This window comes from Solea solea, chromosome 11, assembly GCF_958295425.1.
Source record: "Solea solea chromosome 11, fSolSol10.1, whole genome shotgun sequence".
NCBI classification, from domain to species: domain Eukaryota; kingdom Metazoa; phylum Chordata; class Actinopteri; order Pleuronectiformes; family Soleidae; genus Solea; species Solea solea.
In genome coordinates this window covers 23,998,035-24,018,848 of record NC_081144.1, presented here as the reverse complement: position 1 = coordinate 24,018,848, position 20,814 = coordinate 23,998,035, and positions in this window count along the sequence as shown.

Here is a 20,814-nt window from a genome sequence, read left to right as displayed (position 1 = left end):
TCTGGACTGTGGGCGTAACCTAATGCATTTGTTATGGAAAGGCAGAGGATCTTTGAAGTCTGTCCTATTGTTTTAACTGCTGTGGTCTTACATGTATGAACCCACACTGCACATACTGTACACACACGTGTGTGTGTGTGTGTGTGTGTGTGTGTGTGCAGAAAACACTGACCTTGTCAGGACCAACAGTCCTCATGGAAAGAGTTTAGGACTAAGATTTAAACTGTGCTTAATAAAATACATTATGTCCTCAATAAGAATGCTGTATCGAAATGTGTGTATGTGGGTGTGTGTAACCTGTTACATCCAGTCGCACAGGTAAAAGTGACACACACACAACCACACACACCTGTACTGTGTTTATCCTGAAACTAATGTGGTGAAAGTTGTGTTGATTTACATTTTGGCGTCCAGCAGGTTAAACCACCTGCTCGTGCTGGTTCAACACTGGATTAGCAATTGTAGGTGTGTGTGTGTGTGTGGTTTACACACACACCTACAATTGTCTACAAACACACACACTGGTGACACAGTAACTTGTCTCACTACTTACCATAATGTAAATGTTAAACGTTTAAAAGAGTTAAAGAGTTCATCAACTAAAGCTGCCATTACAGCATAGAGAGTCAGATTATTAATCTAAGGTGAAAGGGTCATGCAAGAACCTCGATCAGACCGGGATCTGAACCAAAGACCTTCTGTGTGTGTCCCTGTGATGGACTGGTGTGATCTGTCCAGGGTGTGACCAATGTCAGCTGGGTTTGGAATCACGTGACCTTCATGGATTCAAGGACCCGTGGCAAACACATGGGTTAAAAAAAGCGGACGTTGTCACAGAGACACGTTTCATTAAAGGTAGGGTTGGAAATCCTGGAAAAACTGTTTTTAGCAGGCTACATTTTGAGTCGGACTTCACTCCGAAGCCACGCCTATAGAGCACGGGAACACGCTCTGAAGAGTGTCGGGTTACACGCTGATTCACGAGCACTGCGCCGCATTGCTAACGTCCGATACTTGAGGCCGAAAAAAATACAAATACCCTCAAAAGATGACAAAGACATACAGTTAACCCACCTGTGCAGTAGAAACAGCGCCACCATGGCATCACTTTCAGTCGCCGCCACTGTTCAAGCGCAGCAGCACTGGTGTTCGCGCTGCATCAGCCTTTTTTGTGACGTTGCTGCTACTGTTTTGTTGGATTTAATAAGCTAGCGTAAGCTCTGGCATTATCTTCTGAGCATGAAGAGGGCTACGTGGATGCGTCACAATACAATTTATTTGTTGGCGTCATTCAGTTTGATCGGAGGGTGTTTTACAGGACTGTGACTGACATTTTAAGCAATACAGTTAAAAATAATCTCCTGTCCAACCTTTAAGTAAAAGCTTGTTTATTACACTTCCTTTAAACTGATTATCAATAATAAAAATACAGTTTGAGCAGCTGAAAATAGCACAGGTTCTGACACTGAAGGTTAACTGCTGATGTTTGTGTGTTTGCTTCTTTGTACTCGACCGCTTACACGCCTCAAACGCCTCTGTATTGGCATCATTGTGCTGACGTGTGTCAATTATTGATCGGCGATGAATCCATAAAAGTTCCTTTCACAACTTGTGTGTCTTATCTGTGTGTGGGTTGGTTGAGAAACGAATGCCGTGCCCCTTTTTTTATTTCTGCCCATTTATGAAGACGTCCGTGTTGTGAAACTGCTGCTGATATCTGTGCAGAGCAGTGACAGCGTTCAGGTGTTTGAACCTGCAGCTCGTTCATTCTTAAAAGACAGACACAAGTTTGCTTCTCCCCGTCAGTTCTGCTGCTTGTGTTTGAATAGAAGTTGAAAAGTTGTTGCATTTTTACAGTTTCTTGTAGGAAATGCCTTGTTAAATGATGTTAAAGTGGAGGATTTCATAGAGACTTTGTCTTTTCCTCAGCTTCAGCTCCTCTTGGATATTTACTAAGTTGGTAATGTGCCTAAAAATATTGTACTTGAACATATTTCAGGATGTTACTGTAGTAGAAATAGTGTAGTGTAAGTGAAGACAAATCTATGAACTCAAACTTAGTAAAGTCAACATTGTTGAGTCTTTATGAACAGAAACCATGCACGTGTTGCTGAACGTGTTCCTGTCCCTCTTCTGTGGCTGTTTTTCCATCACTGGAGGCAGGATTTCCTCAGTCCTGGTCCTGAGGACCTCCTGACCTCCATGTTTTAGATGTTTCCCTGCTCCAGCTCACCTGAACCTAATGCTCAGCTCAGACGCCTGATAACGAGCGCTTCATTTGAATCAGGTGTGCTACAGAAACGTTGGTGTCATATAAACACGAGTGACTCGACCTGAGTCGACCAGCAGCTAAAAAAAAAAGAACCTAAAACAGTTTTTTACTGTGATGTTGTTGGGGAACCATTTCAGCTTTTATAAAGAACTGTTCACCCTTTGCTATAACTATTTGTCAGCAGACACAGTTTTAGGTTCTGAAAGGAAACATCTACTAATACTAATACTCAGTTTTTTAAACTTTATCAGTTATTGGTCACAACGCCTCTTTAAGGTTCTACAAGGAACCCGTAATCTTGTCACTTAGTTCTTCATAAATATTAAATAAAGCAGATTTTGTTTAGCAGTTTACAAATGTCTGTTGGATTTTTGTTTAGAGGCCAAAAAAAACAGGATTTACCATTTTTGAATGAATTTTGAGTTGTATTGTGTTCCTGGTCAGAAATCACTCTTAAAGTCAATACATGGAAAAGAATGATGACTAAAAAAAACCCATACATTTATCTATACTGGAACAATGTAAACTATCAATATTAACGATCAATAAAGGTTCATAATTCTTAAAGGGTGAAAACAATTTAGTAAATCTATGTGGTCACTTAAAACTATACGACAATACAATTGTATTATTGTACATACAATGTGACTAAAATGATCAGATACACCAGAAAACAGAGAATAAAGGTTTATATTTCTAACTGTTCTAAATGGTCTAACTGTGCTAACTGTTCGAACTGTGCTGTTGTAAATGGTCTAACTGTGCTAACTGTTGTAAATGTGCTAACTGTGGAACTGATGTAACTGTGCCAACTGTGCTAAAATGTAAATGTGACATAAATGGGAACATTGTTTTCATTCTGCAGACATTTGAAGGGAGAAAACAATAAGGATGCTCTAACTGTGCTAACTGTCTGTTCTAACTCTACTAAATGTTCTAAGAAAGAAAACAATAAGGATGTAAACTGCGCTATTGTTGTTTTATATTATGTAACTTTGGTTTTTCCCGGGTCAAAAATGAACACCTTAGGAAATGAAAGGGTGAGACTATTGTGTTTGTCCAGCAGATGGAAAACATTCCCACACGTCAGCGAGGGTGAATCATTCCTGAGGAAAAAGGTTGGAAAAATTCAGCCAATTTAATCAGTGTCTCCTCAAATAATCTCCACTTATTCTTTGCAACTGTTCTAAAATATAAGTTAAAATATAAGACATATTCATAATTGTGTATATTAGTGATTTTTGTGACTCCTGCAGTTTTCAAAAAGCTTCACAGTGACTCCGCCCACCTCTGTCTCCACTTCTATACAGTACTCATGATACTTTTTTTTTCTACAATACCGCGGCCAAGAGCCACTTCCTATTCCTGGCATTCACAGTTCCCCATTCAATCAATCAGCTGCTCACAGTTTGATGAAAACAACCAGGTTTAACAGGTTCAACAGCACAGGTCGAGAAAATACCTGCAGATCCAGAGAGAGGAGAGAATATCAAGACACAGAGTCTCAGTCTGCACAAAAGCAAAGACAGATGTTTGTTAAAACATGTCTCTTTCTGAGCAGGGAGGGGTCCGGTGCGTGGCCGTGTTATTTCCCTGACCAGCCTGTGTGTCCAGATAACAGCCACACACTGGTTTTTTTATCAGCATGTGGGAATGCACAGTTTATTTTCTCTTTCAGGGCATTGTGTTGGAAAGCAGTCACAACACCTTTAATGTTGCTGGCTACTCTGCTGCTGATAAGAACACGGATTACAAACACACACACACACACACAAGAGGAATTGTGCTCTTTACAAGGACACTTGGTGATGTCGCACATTCCCTCAAACCTGTTAATTAAGTGAATTTTATCTGTCAAACAAACCAAGTCTTAATCTAATCTATCAAAAGTGTTCACTATGAGAACCTAAAGTTGAACCTCGTTGAGTTCTGCGAGGAAACATTATTGGTTCCACAGGGACTACGTGTTAAAACTTTATTAGCTCTTTGCTATTGGGGAACCTTTTTAGGTTCTGCATGAACTGTACTTCAAACAAGGTTCTCTACTTTAGACTAGAGAGTCTTGTTTGGTTCTTTGGCGTGAGGCCACGGGTTCTGCAAGTAAATCGTTAATCTATTGGTTCTTTATAGAATCATCTGTCACCAGGTTCTTTAAGAACTTTATTCAAGGAACATTTTATCTCTTAGGGTCTTCAAAGAACCACTTGTTTAAAATACTTTATTTAGCTCTTTGTCACAAAGCCATAGGAGAACCTTTTTAGGTTCTTCAAGGAACCTTTATTTATCGGCAAGTTCTTTAAAGAGCTTTAGCTGGTTATTTACCTTGATGCAAGGTTGCAATATGGGAACCCTTTTAGGTTCTACATGGACTCTATTGGTTCTTCACCAACTCCGCTTCCAGTGGCCCTCCGTTGCCATGGAGCCGGCCTGAAGGACGACGTGGCCCCACTGTGTATTTCATTCTACTATGTCTATATCGCCACCCATCTGCTAAAACTGAATTTTATGACCAATTAAAAACCATGCTGAACTCCATTGGCCCAAACAAAGAGTTAATCATCCTAGGAGACTTTAATGTTAACTGGGATGACAAACAAGGTAGGAAAAATCTGAAAATAACCACCGAAAATTAAAAAAATTAAAAATAAATAAAAAAAGCTATGGGGGAACCTTTATAGGTTCTGCATGAAACATTTATCTTTAGGTTCTCCAAATTACCAACCACCACCAAGTTCCATTGCAAGAGAACCTTGTTTGGTTCTTTGGCATGATGCCATAGGGGAAACATTTTAGGTTCAATGAGAAACCTTTTAATTTCTTGGTTCTTGAATTGAACCATTTGTCTTTGGATTCTCCAAACTACCAATCCTCACCAAGTTCTGTTGCAAGAGAACCTTGTTTGGTTCTTTGGTGTGATGCCACAGGGGAAACATTTTAGGTTCTATGAGGAACCATTCATCTTTTAGTTCTTCAAAGAACCACTTGTCACTATAGGTTCTTTAAAGAACTTGACCCGATTCCTTGCCATGATGTGATATGGGAACCTTTTTAGATTCTACATGAACGGCTACTCTATTGGTTCTCCAAACTACCAATCATCACCAAGTTCCGTTGCAAGAGAACCTTGTTTAGTTCTTTGCCGTGATGCCACACATAAAACATTTTCAGGTTCTGCAGAAAGCATTATCTATTCATTGTTTCTTCAAAGAATCATCTGTTACCAGGTTCTTTACAGAACTTTACTCAAGGGACAGTTCATCTATTGGTTCTTCAAAGAACCACTTGCCACAATTGGTGGGTTTTTTAAAAAATCTTATTGGGCTCTTTGTTGTAATCGGCAGGGGGAACTGGGTTCTGGTTCTTCAAGAACCAGCCGTCACCAACTTTATTTGGTTATTTGCTGCCACAGGGGAACCTCTGCAAGAACGTGTAAATCTGAAGGTTTATTGTTTTTTGAGGTTATTGCATTCATATCAGTGACATAACAATGACATAATTGTACGTGTGTGCATCTGTAGTCATTTAAGTTTTTGTGACTTCATTTTTGTCAGGAGGAAGACACGTCCCCATAATGTGTCTGTGTGAACAGATTTAGGTCCCCACAACACCAGGAATACCAGTTACACACACACACACACACCGAAGTGGGCAGGAACCTGGACTCGCGCCAACAAACGTTACGCAACCGAGGAACAACAACAAGTTCTGGAAAGATTCAGCGAGGCTCGTGCTCCTCACCTGATGCTTCCTCTGCTGCCTCCACCTGTGCACCTGCACTATACTGCCCCCTACTGCCCCCTGCTGCCACAGCTGCTCCTCCAAACTCAGAGTCAGGTTACATGAGAGCTGCACAGCTGTGCATACATGTACTGTATGTATGTGAGGAACACACAAAACAAACTGTGTTTTAAACATGAAGTGATTCCAGTAGCGAGTGAAGAACGTTGGTTTTCCTCTCTGCTGGGATGTCCAGCTGTGAGTTGAGGAGAAAATGCAGCCATTGTTTGTTTTTGCTTTGTTTGTTTTTTTGCATGAAACCTGATCCTGTTATGTAAAAGACGACCTTACATGGATGATGAGCGAGTGAGTGAGTGAGTGAGAGGAGGCTGGATGAATGTTTGCAGCCGTGAGTAACAGGATGTTTATTTATTTGGGTTTTATCCATTCTGGTCATCTGCTACGTCCCGTCTCCATGGAGACGGACTCTGCGTCCACACCCGGCTGCTTCACGGGACACTGGCACAGGCATCCGTGACTAAGCCGTAACGTCCAGTCACTGAGTCACTGAGTAAACCAGTGGTCAAATCAGTGATTTGTGTCTCTGCTGCAGAGAAAACCTGCTTTGACTGTATTTTTGTCTTTGTTCCAGTAAAAAATACTGACACCAGGGCCGGACCAAGGCATTTCAGGGGCCCCTTAGATGCATTTAAATCGGGGGGAAACCCCCTTCCACCACCTCAGAGTTTTCCAGTTCTAGTCTATTATACAAATATAACGCAATAAAATGCATGAATTATAGTGTCACTCTTTTTTAAAATCACAAAAGTGATATTAAGGTAAATAAAAAAATGATGACAATTTTTTCAAGTCTGTCTCATTTGCTAAAGGCTAACTGTAGCACCAGCACAAAGCCAGGTCAGGTCAAGTGCGTCTAATTTTTGCAATTTATTAACAGTGTTAAATATGAAAATGGAGGCTGATTTTTTTGGTCGTTTCTCGTAAATCAGCTGCAGACAGGAATATGATCCTATATGAGATGATGAGGAAGGAGCAGCACGTACAAAAGATTGGGAACATTTGGTAGGAAATTATGGAAATAAGACGTTTATATTGGTGTCTCTGTATATAAGGTCTCATATTAAAATGACCTTGTGAGGAAAAAGTCAACGTTTTTGAGGAAAATAATTGTATTTATATGATGATTCATAAAAGTTTTTGTTTTGATATGGAACGATAAATAGTTCACAAAATAAAAGTGTTTAAGATGCAAAATTAATATAAATATTAATATAAATATAAATGTAAATGTGGGGGCCACATTTATGGTGCCACGAGTTTGAGACCTTGTGTAAATAAATGTCATTGTCACCACGTTTGCTTCTCATTTAAATAACTGAGCCTGCTTTATGGTACCTGTAGGCCACCGTAGTCAGCTTACATACTGCACCTTTAATGGAGGGATTGCAGTTGTTGTAAATAACAACAGTTTTTTGGGGCTCTGAGCGTAGCACGGGCTGCACAGAAATCAAACATTCTCGCTCTCTCTCTCTCTCTCTCTCTCTCTCTCTCTCTCTCTCTCCCTCCCTCTTGCTCCCTCTCTCCCTCTCCTTTACTTCCTTCCTCCACATTTCCTCCTCACAGAGCCGGCGTTTCTGCTCAGAAAGCCACTCTTATGAAAACAAACTCTTATCGCTCGTCTTTGTCGTGTTTACGTACAAACAGCACATTCCTGCGGGGGGGAGACAAGCTCAGAACAGGATCTGCAGCGAGAAGGTCAGGAGGAGTTGGAAGGAGAACGGGGGAGGAGAAGAGGGAGGGAGAGAAAATACACAGAATCAGGAAATAGACAACTCACAGTAAAAGATGTAGACAGAGAACGATGTGAGGGAATAAAACAAACAGAAGGAGAAGGACAGTAGTGACACAGTTCTGGGAGGAGGAGGGAGGAGGAGGAGGAGGAGGGAGGGAGGGAGGGAGATGTTTCTGGTAATGTCTCTAGGTCGTTAGCTGCCACTCCCAGGTCAAAGGTCAAAAGTTAAAGACAAGCTGACCTAAAGTTTCTGTGCCCAGAAGGCAAACATGCAACAAGGAGGACAAACAAATGAACACATGATTGTTTAGTTTGTGTCCAGTAAATCAGCCGCAGAGGACGTGGAAACTACAGGAGCCTAAAGTAAACAAAGTGGGAATGTCTTACTGTGAATAAAAAGGTATAAAATATACGTATGAGACAGAATATATGTGTGTGAATGAGAGGAACCCAAGTGGAACCATGAGATAAAGAAGGTGGAGGATTTAAAGTATTTAGGGTCAACAGTCCAGAGCAGTGGAGATTGTGGAAAAGAGGTGAAGAAACGCATTCAAGCTGGTTGGAATGGGTGGAGAAAAGTGTCAGGGGGTAATGTGTGATAAAAGAGTATCAGCCAGAGTGAAAGGAAAGATATACAAGACAGTGGCAGAGATGAAGATGTTGAGGTTCTCTTTGGGAGTGACGAAGATGGATAGGATCAGGAATGAGTCAATCAGAGGAACAGTACATGTTAGATGTTTTGGAGATAAGGTCAGAGAGGCCAGAATGAGATGGTTTGGTCATGTACAGAGGAGGGATAGGGGTGCTGGGGTTGGAACTGCCAGGCAGGAGGTCTAGAGGAAGACCAAAGAGAAGGTTTATGGATGTAGTGAAAGAGGACATGAAGTTAGTTATTGTGAGAGAGGGGGATACAGAGAACAGGGTGAGATGGAGGAGGTTGATTCACTGTGGCGACCCCTGAAGGGAGCAGCCGAAAGGAAAAGAAGAAGAAGAAGAATATATATGTGTATATATATATATATATATATATATATATATGTACACATTATTTTTTTCTATGAATACAGTGAACTTCACAGAATTAGAATTAAAAAAACATTTAAAATTTGACTTTTTCAACACAAAATGGACGCTCTACATTATAGAGTAAAATTAATCACCGTGTACTGGATGTACACAATAAAAGTTAATATTTGCTATAAAGTAAATGTATCTACACTAAGATAATAATACCAAAAAGTATAATAATAATCCACTCTGTTTTTACTATAATTGTTATAACAGAAAAAACAAAAAAACATTCAGAGTTGGTTTCAGCTTTCCCCTCAGGTCGCATTAAACTCCGCCCCCTCATTTGACAACCTTTGACCTGCTGCATGTGTTTATTTATTAATTTATTTATTTATAGTCATCTGAGAAATTCTAGTCTATAATAAGTTAAAACATATGTTTGTGAAACTGTCCATTTCCCCCAACACTCCATTCAAAGGTCCAAAGAGAAAATGATTGATTTGACCTCGCAGCTCACAGCAGTTGTTGATCCTCTGCTGCCTCCGTCAGTAAATTCAAATGTGTTGTTTTGTGACTTCTGGCTTTTTGGTTTGGATTAACATCAGTGACGTAAACTCAGTAAACGTGGCCGCGATCGACAGCAGCTGCTGCGTCACAGTGAGCTAAAAACAACGTTTTTTATCATGGGATCTGGTCTGGGAGAGAGTTTTAAATAAAGTCAACTTTTACAATATGACGTAAAAATAAAGTCTTAAGAACAAAACATTTACTCTATTTAGTCACTTAAGTTAAGAAGCAAAAGTCACTTAAGGTAAGTTCAGTAGCAAAGGTCACTTAAGTTCAGTAGCAAAGGTCACTTAAGTTCAGTAGCAATAGTCACTTAAGGTAAGTTAAGTAGCAAAAGTCACTTAAGTTCAGTAGCAAAGGTCACTTAAGTTCAGTAGCAATAGTCACTTAAGGTAAGTTAAGTAGCAAAAGTCACTTAAGTTCAGTAGCAAAAGTCACTTAAGGTAGGTTAAGTAGCAAAAGTCACTTAAGTTAGGGAGCAAAAGTCTCTTAAGTTCAGTAGCAAAAGTCACTTAAGGTAAGTTAAGTAGCACTTAAGTAGCAAAAAGTGAGTAGTTGGAGTAGAGCGAAGGGGGAACAAGGGTAGAGCATGTCGTCTTTGAACTGGAAGGTTGTGGGTTCGATTCTGCTGCTGCTGCTGCTGCTGCTGCATGAATGTGAGAGTGAACGGGTGAATGTGAAAACATGATGGATGGATACTAGAAAGCACAGCGCTCCATAAACTTGTCATTACGGTCAAACCTCAGGACTTTCAACCACAGCGCCAGTGACATCAGCTTCTCAGCTTCTGCCTTAACGGTTGAATAACTGACGGATATGAAAAGTGAACGTTATCCTGGAAAAAAGAGGCAGAAGAGACGATTCTACAGCCAGAAAACCTGAATAAATCCAGGTCATCAGAGGTTTAAACTGTGGTCAGGTGACCTGTGCTCAGGTGTAAACTTCCTGTGTCTGCCAGACACAAAATACGAGACATGAGCAGCGGCACGCAGACATTTTCGTACCCACACGCTGCAGCTCGTGAACATATGTGATATTTACCAACTCTACAAACCTGATGACACGCCCACTTTCTCCACATCTTTCCACTACTGTGTGTGTGTGTGTGTGTGGTCACAGTGGGAGGAGATGATTTTCCCACCATTTGGAATGAATTAAAGCCACATACGTGGACACGCGGTGGTGCAGTGGAAAGAGAAAAAAGAAGCCGTAGGAACATGTAATAGTTTCCAGATTGTCCATATGGTGACTGTGGACGTTAGGAGGAGGAGGAGGGGGGGGAGGAGGAGGAGGAGGAGGAGGGGGTGAGGACATATTAAGGGTTTCCTTCGTGTGTGTGTGTGTGTGTGTGTGTGTGTGTCAGGGATACCCCGGTTTCTTTATTTAGAGGGATTTCCCTAAAGTGGCCTCACCCTCGCTGCACGCTTCACTTACTGTACGATAATATGTGGAGGAGGCGGAGTCTCGGCTCGTCTCATCAGCGAGGAAGTCGTAATTATACGTTAGGAAGGAGTGAGTCAGACTCTGCACCCGAAATAAACTCCGCTTAAAATAAAATAAATAAATAATGAAACAACCAGAGTTGTATCTCTAAACTGATGAGAGATAAAGAAAGAAAATGATCCACAGGAACAAACAAGTGGAAAATAAGCTTCATGGAATTCTATGACGAACACTGATGAAAGAAAATGGTCGGAAAAACTGCTTCAGATGGTGCGACCCACGTTCATGAGTGTGTGTGTGTGTGTGTGTGTGAGAGTACATTCATTTTATTGCGATTTTTTTTTTGGTTTTTAATTCATAAAATAATTTTCTATGTTTTTCTGAATTAAGTCAGTAATTTTTACTTCATTGCTTTTTAGACTCTGTTTTGTTTTGTTTTTATTTTAAAAGCAATCCTTTTTTTTTCCAGATTAATTTGGCTCCGTCGTTTTTGCCCAAAGATTTGGCTCTGGTTTTTTTTTGGGTTTTGTTTTTCTATAATAATTGAGCTAATTTTTTCCTGATTTTTTTTTTTATAAAATATTATGTGGTGGAGAAGTGGCTGGCATTGTTGGCTCACATTACATCACATTACATGTCATTTAGCAGGCCTTTAGAAGGCCTTTTTTTGTGTCGAGTTTGCATTTTCTCTCCGTGTGTACGTGGGTTCTCCCCAGGTTCTCCGGATTCTCCGAGATCTCGTGGGTTTTCCAGGTTCTCTGAGTTCTCCAGGATCTCCAGGTTCCTCCAACAGTCCTTGGCCCAATTTCGCTCAACATCATTCTGAATAAATAAAAGTGTTGTTTTGTTTTGTCTCGTCTCTCTCTCGTCCTCACCAGACGTGAAGCTCACTTTCTCCGTCTCCGTGACTTGACCCCTGACCCCGCCCCTTTCACCCTGCGTCCGCTGGGATTGGCTGCAGCCACCTGTGACCCTCGTGTGCAGGTTAAAGCAGTAAAAGACAGATGAATGAGTGAATGGTAAAGTAAGAGTGGTGATGGTCAGGAGGAGGAGGAGGAGGATTGAAATTCTGCTCCTGGCTCAGGTTTGAGTAAATTAAAGGATCAAAGGTTCTTTGATAGAAACGTTGACTTGATGCAGATGAAAAGTTCCACGCTGTGAACACAAACACTCGGTTTTTACTCTCGTCTCCATCAATGGCCTTTTTCTTTTTTCGAGTCAAACTTGGCTCTCTGTGTTTACATCCACCACACACTGGACGTTCTCTCTCTCTTTTCTTTCTTTCTCTCCCCGCCTTGTGAACATTTTTCACACTGTGCTCCTCGTTCACGCCAATGAACCCATTGTGTGGGAGAGCACACACACACACACACACACACAGTGGGCATTCTTACACACTGTGGTGAAATGTGTTGTGTCCGCTCTGCTTCTGTACACACTTGTCATGTGCGGGGCTTTACAGCGGTGTGAGCGCAGCACTTTCCCAAAATTAACTTTACAGTACTGGACGTCTTCTCCTGTCGCCGTGGTAACATCGGTTTGTAACTTTCCCCCAGAAGCGTCAGAAGCAGGGGGAGGGAGGGGGGAGAAATTACAGAGCGGGAATGTGGGCTGTGATGGGAAAGAGGAAGAGGAGGAGGAGGAAGAGAAGGAGGAGACACAGTAGCTAAGATTGTCCTCAGTGTGTGTGAAAGAAAGTCAGGACTTGATTTAAGTGACTTACATTCACTATTATGTGTTTGCTGTTATTTACATGTTTCTTTGGTTTCTCTGTCGGCCTCTTTGACGCTGAGAGTTACAGCGGAAAACATCTTAAATGTGTCAGACGCTGAGTTTTACTCTGAGCTTTTAAAATGCTGCTCCTGTTGCACTCATATAACCCTCATCTACACCCTCATATAACCCTGAACCCTCATCTACACCCTCATATAACCCTCCGCCCTGTAACGCTGCTGCACAGTGGACACGCCCTGTGTGCGTGAGTGTTCCCTGCAGCAGAAACATTGAGTTAGTGGTCACACACAATTCTGAGGACAGGTCTCTCCTCCCTTTACAGCTAAATGAATCAAAACCTCACCCTCCCTCTCTCCTCCCACTATCACACACACACTCATGAATCTTGACAAATATCTTCCCAGCGCCTTACCTCGCCCTCACCTCGCCCTCACTCCCATCCCTGACATCCAAATGACTCCCACCAGAATCTTCCTGAAACATTTAAAGAACATGAGTAAAATGTTCTGACGAATCACCGGAATTAAACTTAATGTCTGTGCTGATCAGAAATCCTTCAAACTAGGACTGCTCGTAGGACTCTGACCTCACGATCTCCCTCACTCCACGGTCATCTTGCTTTGTTTTCATTCAAATTCCATGACCGCCGGATCAACCACATTGTCACGAGGGGGCGCTACTGAGCCATAATGCCTCCCCCTATGGACCCGAGGTTGACACCACTCTCTCAGGCGAGTCCGTTCAAATGCGTAGACGACCCCATTTTTGTTTTTCCAAAATGGCCGATTTCTGTGTGGGCGGAGCTAATGAAAATACATGAGAAATTTGTTTGACATTGGGAGACCAACAAGTCTACCAAGTTTGGTTAAGATTAACTATGTGTGACTTAGACACGATAACTGATCTTTTTCACTTCTGGTCATGTCGGAAAATTCACCCACAAAAAAATCCTCAAGAAACTTTGGAATAAAGTTTCTTGATTGGACAAACTGTCCAATTTTCGCTGACCTTGAGCCGACTTCTGGGAATTCTTCCTACAGAGCCCAGGGGCTACGAACAGGTTGCCGACCTGAACGCCGTGCCACATTTCAAGAGTTTTTATGCAAAGCCCTGTTATTATAGACAGTTCCCAGAATAAACACAGTATGAGCTTGATATTTACAGTATAAACAAACACACTGAACATGAGATATTATATATATGTATATTTCACGCCCTAGTTTGTGTCTTTCCTTCCTTTTCTCTCTCTCTGTGTCCTCATCTTGCAGGTTGCAGGATCCAGATCCAGTTTTGCGAGCACTCGTTTATTATTTTCTTCTGTCTCTTCCTCATCTCCCTCTTGGTCCTTTCTCTCCCCCCTTTCTGTCCCCCACCTCTCCCCTGTCCCCAGTTTTTCCTTTCACCCCAACGACGGTACTGCACTAGTTTTTATAAATAATAACCATTGGCCAGTTTTTCTTACTTTTTTATGTCACAATGTAAATTTAGGCGTCTGTGGAGATTTTTTGGTGTTGTCGTTTTTTTTGAGAAAGTTCTATTTCCTGTGGAGTTGTTGTGGAAAACACAAGGGATAATAATCGCTCTTCCTGATAAATTATGCAGAGAGCTCAATGTTCAGACTCCTAATCTCCAGGTTCCACTTCAGCGTTTCCTCAAACCAGATGTGACAGTGAGTTCAGTTCCTTTCTAAGAAAAAGAAAAACAACAACTTTGTGCGTTCATGTTGTCGTCCTCCGCCCTGACCTCACTGTGCTGAGCTCACCTTTCGTGTGTGTGTGTGTGCATCCATCGCCCATCTCCTCCTCCTCTTCTTCTCCAATAAAATCGCAACCATAAACACTGCGATGACACCATGATAAAACCTGCGACACCTAGGTGCCAATTTGAGTTTTTACAGCGATCGTGCATTACTCACATTTTAAGCCACAATAAAAACCCTCCTCCATTTTAATTTGCAGTGACTTCACAAAACAACAACTGCTCATTTGAAATGTGTTAAAAGCTTGCGAGGTTCAAACCCCTGGGGGGTTGGGGCGTGACACCTGCTCCTGCTCCCGTATCTGCCTGAAAACAAGTGTCCCGGAGTTCCTGGAATCGAGATCCAGTCATTGATTTAATCAGACGACATCATTATTGCTCTCTCACACAGACACGGGCATTTCCTGGTACCACATCAGATCCTTGACTCAGAGTCAGAGGCTGCCAGTGCACCTGGTGGGAATGTTCCACACACACCTGCAAACTGTTTGTGCCGCCACCCACCCCCTCAACCCCTCACCCTCTCACCCCCTGCTCTCTGACTGAGTCACTCTGAATTCCTTCATGTTGGTTTAATCTCACAGATACAATCCTGTGACATGAGTGGACATGCAGTGCTGTGAGGGGATGCTCGACTGATGTCCCCCATACCTTAGAAATGCTGTCTCAAACCTGGGAGTCAACGAGCATAAAACTCTTGAAACTTGGCACGGAGGTCAGGTCTGGCAAAAATGCTACATATCGGCATAGTTCCCGGACCTGTGTGTTGCTCAAGGGCTCTATAGCGCCCCCCGAAGGTGAGGCAAAATTGAATTCCACTGAATTTCCCAAAACTTGGTGGGAAGATGTTATAGACCAAGATGAACAAAAAAGTCACCCGTAACCGTGGCCTCAACTCAACGGGAAGTCAGCCTTTTTTGAGTTTTTGGAGTCCATTTTGGGCGATTTGCACCCTACGTAAATAAGCGTACTCGTAAGCCAATTTGTACTGGACACATCAAAGGTTGTGCGGGAACACGAGGGCACTATCATGACTGTGTGCAGTCCTAGTTATTATTGTTTTAAATGCTTCTTTTACTGGCTTTTATGTGTGTCTTCTAACCCTCATTAGTCCTCTCATTGTTAATTTGCACTTTGGGCCAAACTGTGCTTTAAAAATATGCTTTATAAATAAAATGTGATTGGAACTTTGACTGTGAAACAAGCTGTGAGTCAGAACTCGCAGTGACGTCACGTTTGAGTTTATCTTGTTCCAGTTGAAAAGTCGTGGGGGGTGGAAATACGGACGCTAACGCTAATCTAGGGCTAGTAAATTGTTAGCATAGTATTTTGCAAAAACACAAAAACAGCACAGTAACACGTCCACAGGTAAAAAAATGTCACAGTACTATGTTGTACTTTGAACGACGATGTGATTTTCTCACGTCTGGGTTTGTGAGGGCGCTCCCACTTTCCGACTCAGAAATTCCGACTTCCAACAACAACTGGAACGCACCAGTAGATTCAAACTCTCAGTTAAGTTTTTGTTTGTTTCTTATTTTGTGGTCAAGCACTGACACCACATACAGAACGAGCTTTCTAGAACATTCTGGCCTGAAAACAAGCATTTTTGTCCGTCATTATCCTGATAATCATCCCACTGTGAACATTTTCCTCTCCTGTTTGAGACATGAACACAAGGTTCATTTTAGTTTCATTGTTTGTTTTTAGGTTTTCTATATCTATATCTCACCATTGGAGTCGGGAACACAGCGACTGTTGTGACTGAATTCGCTGAGTCACTAGCATTTTTTTTTTGATAAAAAAGATCCACAGAAATAGATCTACAGAGGTTTGTTCTCCCACTGAATGAGGTGTTGAGTGATAAATCGCTAAAAGGGCTCGGTCGGTCACTCCCGACCTAAGGTCAGATAATGGGCGAGTCTTTGGCCGAGGCTTGAGAGCGGAGCCGTCAGTGCTCGTCCTCTCTCTGTGTGTCCATCACTCTGATTTAGCGCCGTCAGTGGGTGTTCTGCCCTCTGAGGTCAGCGCAGAGAGAGAAAAGATGGACTCACTGGAACAAGGATTCTTCAGTCTCTGTGAACTATTCAAGACTTTCTTTTTCCCCTCGTTAAGAAGTGAGCTTGTCAACAGTGGCGTGCAGAGACGTTTCATGGGCCAGGTTTGGGTTACAAAAGCCCCCCTATTTCTGCTGTTGATAATTTTTTATTTATTTCATAATTTTACTTATTTATTTATTATTCATTTCTAACTCTGATATTTGCAAACATTTCCTCAAAAGTGAGGACATTTTGGGAGAGTGAGGACATTATTTTGGCTGGTCCTCATAACTTTAAAGGACTCTCTCTGTGTTAAGAGAAAGGGAATGAATAAGGTTTATTTTGGGATTAGGTTAAGGATTAGGGTTAGACATATTGTTGTGATTGCTAAGCTTGGGTTAAGGGGCTAAGGAATGCATTCACTATGTCTGTGAGTGTCCTCACTAAGGGACCTGCACAAGAATAGTGTGTGTGCTTGTATTTATGTCTTTGTGAGGTCCAAAAAAATCTTTTTGGGCACATTTGGTCTGGCTACTACAACTTTAAAGGGCTTTTTCAGGTTCTAAAACCTGGTTTTAGGTTAAGAGTTAGAATTGGATTTAAGTTAGGGTTAGGTTAAGGGTTAAGGTTAACCACTTAGTTTTGATGGTTAAGTTTAGGGACTGCATTATGTCTGTGATGTGTCCTCACTAAGACATAAAAACAAGGGTTAGGTCAACATGGTCAGAGGTGAAAAAGTGCAGGTGCTTTAGCACCACCTGAGGTCGTCCTGTGCACATTCATGCTCATGCTCATCATCATCATCATCGTCATGTGATCTCGACCTCAAACACGGTTGTGAATGAGTGTATTTTAGTTGCCAAACGGAATATTTTCTAAACAAGAGAAGGTGACGAGTGTTCAGGTGTATGTCACACTGGCAGCATAAATACCACACACACGTGCACACACGCGCACACACACACACACACACGGTCAGCACAAATGTCTGGCAGACCTTGTGTCACGCTGCAGGGGTCACTTCCCAGACTCATGATTCTTTTTCTGGTCAATGACATTATTGCACGATGTTGTTGATGAGGGCGGTGACGTAGAGTAAACAGGGCTTTAGCTCCGCCCTCTTCCAGCACCACACTCTGATGAGCCAATAGAAGAACATCTCTCTCTCTCTGTCAGTACTCTTTATTATTAAAGCTGCATTTCCAAAAAGGAAATCCCGACTTCTGTGACGCCAGGTTTCTCATGCTTCAGTGAAACATGAGCTGAATCCTAAACTTTACTGTTTTTATTTGTTTTTATAAGCGTCCCAAATCCACCTTAATCAGAAAACGCCCAGGTTTGCCACAGGCGGCAGACGGATTTGGAGTTAAATTTAAGTCCAAATTCATCTCTGCGCTCAGCTGACGTGTCATGTCATGCAGTCATGGTTGACAGCAAATTACTGAAGTAATGTGCCTTAATAAGTTGAATTTGTGCATAAATCTAAGTGAATATATCAGGATACAACAACTTTATAACACAGAGGCGTACTTAAACTGTTCAAATGTCTCATGCAGGAAGTATTTTACTGGGAGAGAAACTATTACACAGTGGGAGATGATTATCAGGATAATGACAGACAAAAATGCTTGGTTTCAGGCCAGAATGTCCAAGAAGGGTCATCTGCCATGTCAGTGCCTGACCACAAAACAAGAAGATGTTTCATTTTAAACACAAACATTTCTTATTTCCTCACCTTTGAGGGGTTAAAAAACCCACCTGGGATTCAAATAAACCTGAATGAAAAGACCGGTGCAACAGAGACTTTCTCCACATTTTTAACACAATAGATGTTTTTCAATAACAGCTCATTTCCTCGTCTTTAACGTTGTGACACGCTGTAACACTGAGAAACATGAGGGGGGAAAAAACTGTGAGCGCGTTTCACACACACCTGGATGAAAAGAGAGGTCTTTATTGTTAGAGAAACAACGGACGTGTCTTTAAACAAACTGGATTCTGGGAAATATATCCTTGTTCTCATTGTGTTCCTGGAGTAAAACGAGACGACGGATGATGTAATGTCACTGAGCTGGAACGGGGGGGCACGGTTAGCTTAGCGGCGGGCGTTAATGTAAATGGCCGAGACACTCTAGCATAAAATATACATGTTATCATAGAATCCCATTTATTCATGTGGAATTTAAAAAATAAACATTTCTTCACTGCACCAATGTTTTGTTGAACCTCTTGAGCTTTTCTAACACCAGTGTCGTAGCCCTGTTGTTAGCATAAGAGTCTCTGTGTCAGTTTATTTACCCCTAAATCATTTTGTTAATTTTTCATTTAGGTTGTGTTCTTTTCTTAAAAAAGCATTATAAAGAAGTGTTTTCTTTAAAGTGCTTGACAGATTTGTGCAGTTTAGGTTTTTTCAAGCTACTTCCAAGTAAGTAGGCAAGTATGGTATTAATCTTATTATGCGTTTTTGGTTAAAAAAAATCTTGTTTAAGCTCTGAAAAGTATACATTTTAAAGCAGTAGTAAGTAGGAATACCAGAAAATGTAAAAATTGCAAACATGTAAAAAGTGTATTTTCAAACAAATAAAATACAATCATTTTGCACTTTGTGTATTTTGATTTTTGGGTTCATTTCTTTTGTTGTTGTTTGCTTCTTATTGACACAAATCTAATTCTATAAACCTTGGCTGCGACAAGGCGTCGAAATCACGCAATTCGCTCAATTGATCGAAACGCCATAGCCAAAGTATGTCTGACTTTTTTATGTTATTGTCTGTAACTGTCTCTAAGTCTTTTTTTAACCCTAACCTCACTGACCTCAAGCCCGAGGTATACTTCCGCACACATTATCTTGTTCCGTACGTTAATCTGTGTTTTCTGTGTTGGGCAGGGCAGCAATCAGGAGCAGACAAAACACCACAGTCATGACAAACCTGAGCCCGGTCGTGATTTTACTTTGATAAAAAAAAAAAATGAATCAGAATCCCTGATATTGATCTTCTTTATCTTCAAACATGAAAAATAGACAGAAACATAAATATTTCTGTCTTCTGTCTGAAACTCCACCCTGATCTTTATCTTGGGTCTACCTCCCCAATTTCTCTTTCTCTTTTAAACAGAGTTTTACCTTGACAGGAAGTTACAAAACAATATTACATGTATGATTTCTTTATTATTATGAATATTATTATTGTAAAACATGTTTTATGAAGCCACATTATTACGACACTAAGCCGCTGTTTGTGGACTCACCAGTTGTTTTGATTTCATCAGAAGCTTCTTTAGACTTTAATATCCTGCTGCTGCTTCTCATTCCTTCCTGGAAAACAAACAAAGCGACGAGTGCAGAGGATGAGAGCGAACATGACTGCAGACTAAAAAGCATTTAGCTGGGGATTCTGTGAGGCGGCGGGCGAGCGGGCGAGCGGGCGGGCGGGCGGGCGGGGAAGAGAACGTGGAAATGTGATTTTTAAATCAGTAAAGAAAGAGGTGGATTTGTGGCTGAGGTGCAGTACAGTGTGTGGAATGTGCTTGTGTTAAAAAAGCAGCAGGAGGTTTTTTTGGAACGTGTTTCCACTTGAGAGAAAACCATTGTTCCCACTTAACCACAGGGCCGGCCGAGGAATGGTCCCTTTGTTTCGTCCACATCCTTAATGGGAGGTGGACGTCCAGACGTGCGTCCGGCTCTGACGGAAAGATAACACGTCGTTCTCGACGTGACATCTGGATCCACCTCACACCACAGAAAACTCCGGTCTGGAATCTGAGCCGGGTTTTATTAACAATCAGGACAAAAGCATTGTGTGTGGAAATGAAAGTATTTTTGTGCTACTCTTGATTTCCAGGTATTTTTTTATACGAGTGGCGACTGGAACGGTGACAACATAGTGTTACATGTGAAGCTAAAGTGTGTAACTTTTAAAAAAAGTCAAATTAATGAGTTCACACCGTGCTGATTATTGCCGCGTTCCATTTACGTCACAAGTCGGGGAGCGAGGGCATCGTCGCCGCGTTCCAGAGACAAGCTGGGAGAAACCAACGTAAAGTCTATAACAACGTGTAGCAACACGTCTGTGTTTAAAAAGTAAACATTACTACGCGTACGACTAATTTACTGTGAAACAAATACGACGGAAATGCTATTAACGTGTTGTTTGTGTGGGGGAAGCCATTAGAGGTGGGACTCACCAGAGACACCATGATATTATCACGATAATTAAAGTCACAATACGATATTATCACGATATTGTAAAAATACTGAATGTTTGTTAAATCATATATTGTGATATACTCAATATATTGCAAATTAATTTCATGGTAATCCACAAAAAGTTTAATGTTTATTATAATAATGTAACATCAGTTTTAAAAAAAATCGTTATTTGGTGTCTTAAAAGCAACACGCAAAATATCGCGTTATTTGACTGTATCAGGCTTCTTGAAAAACTGGGAAGTTGCTACAG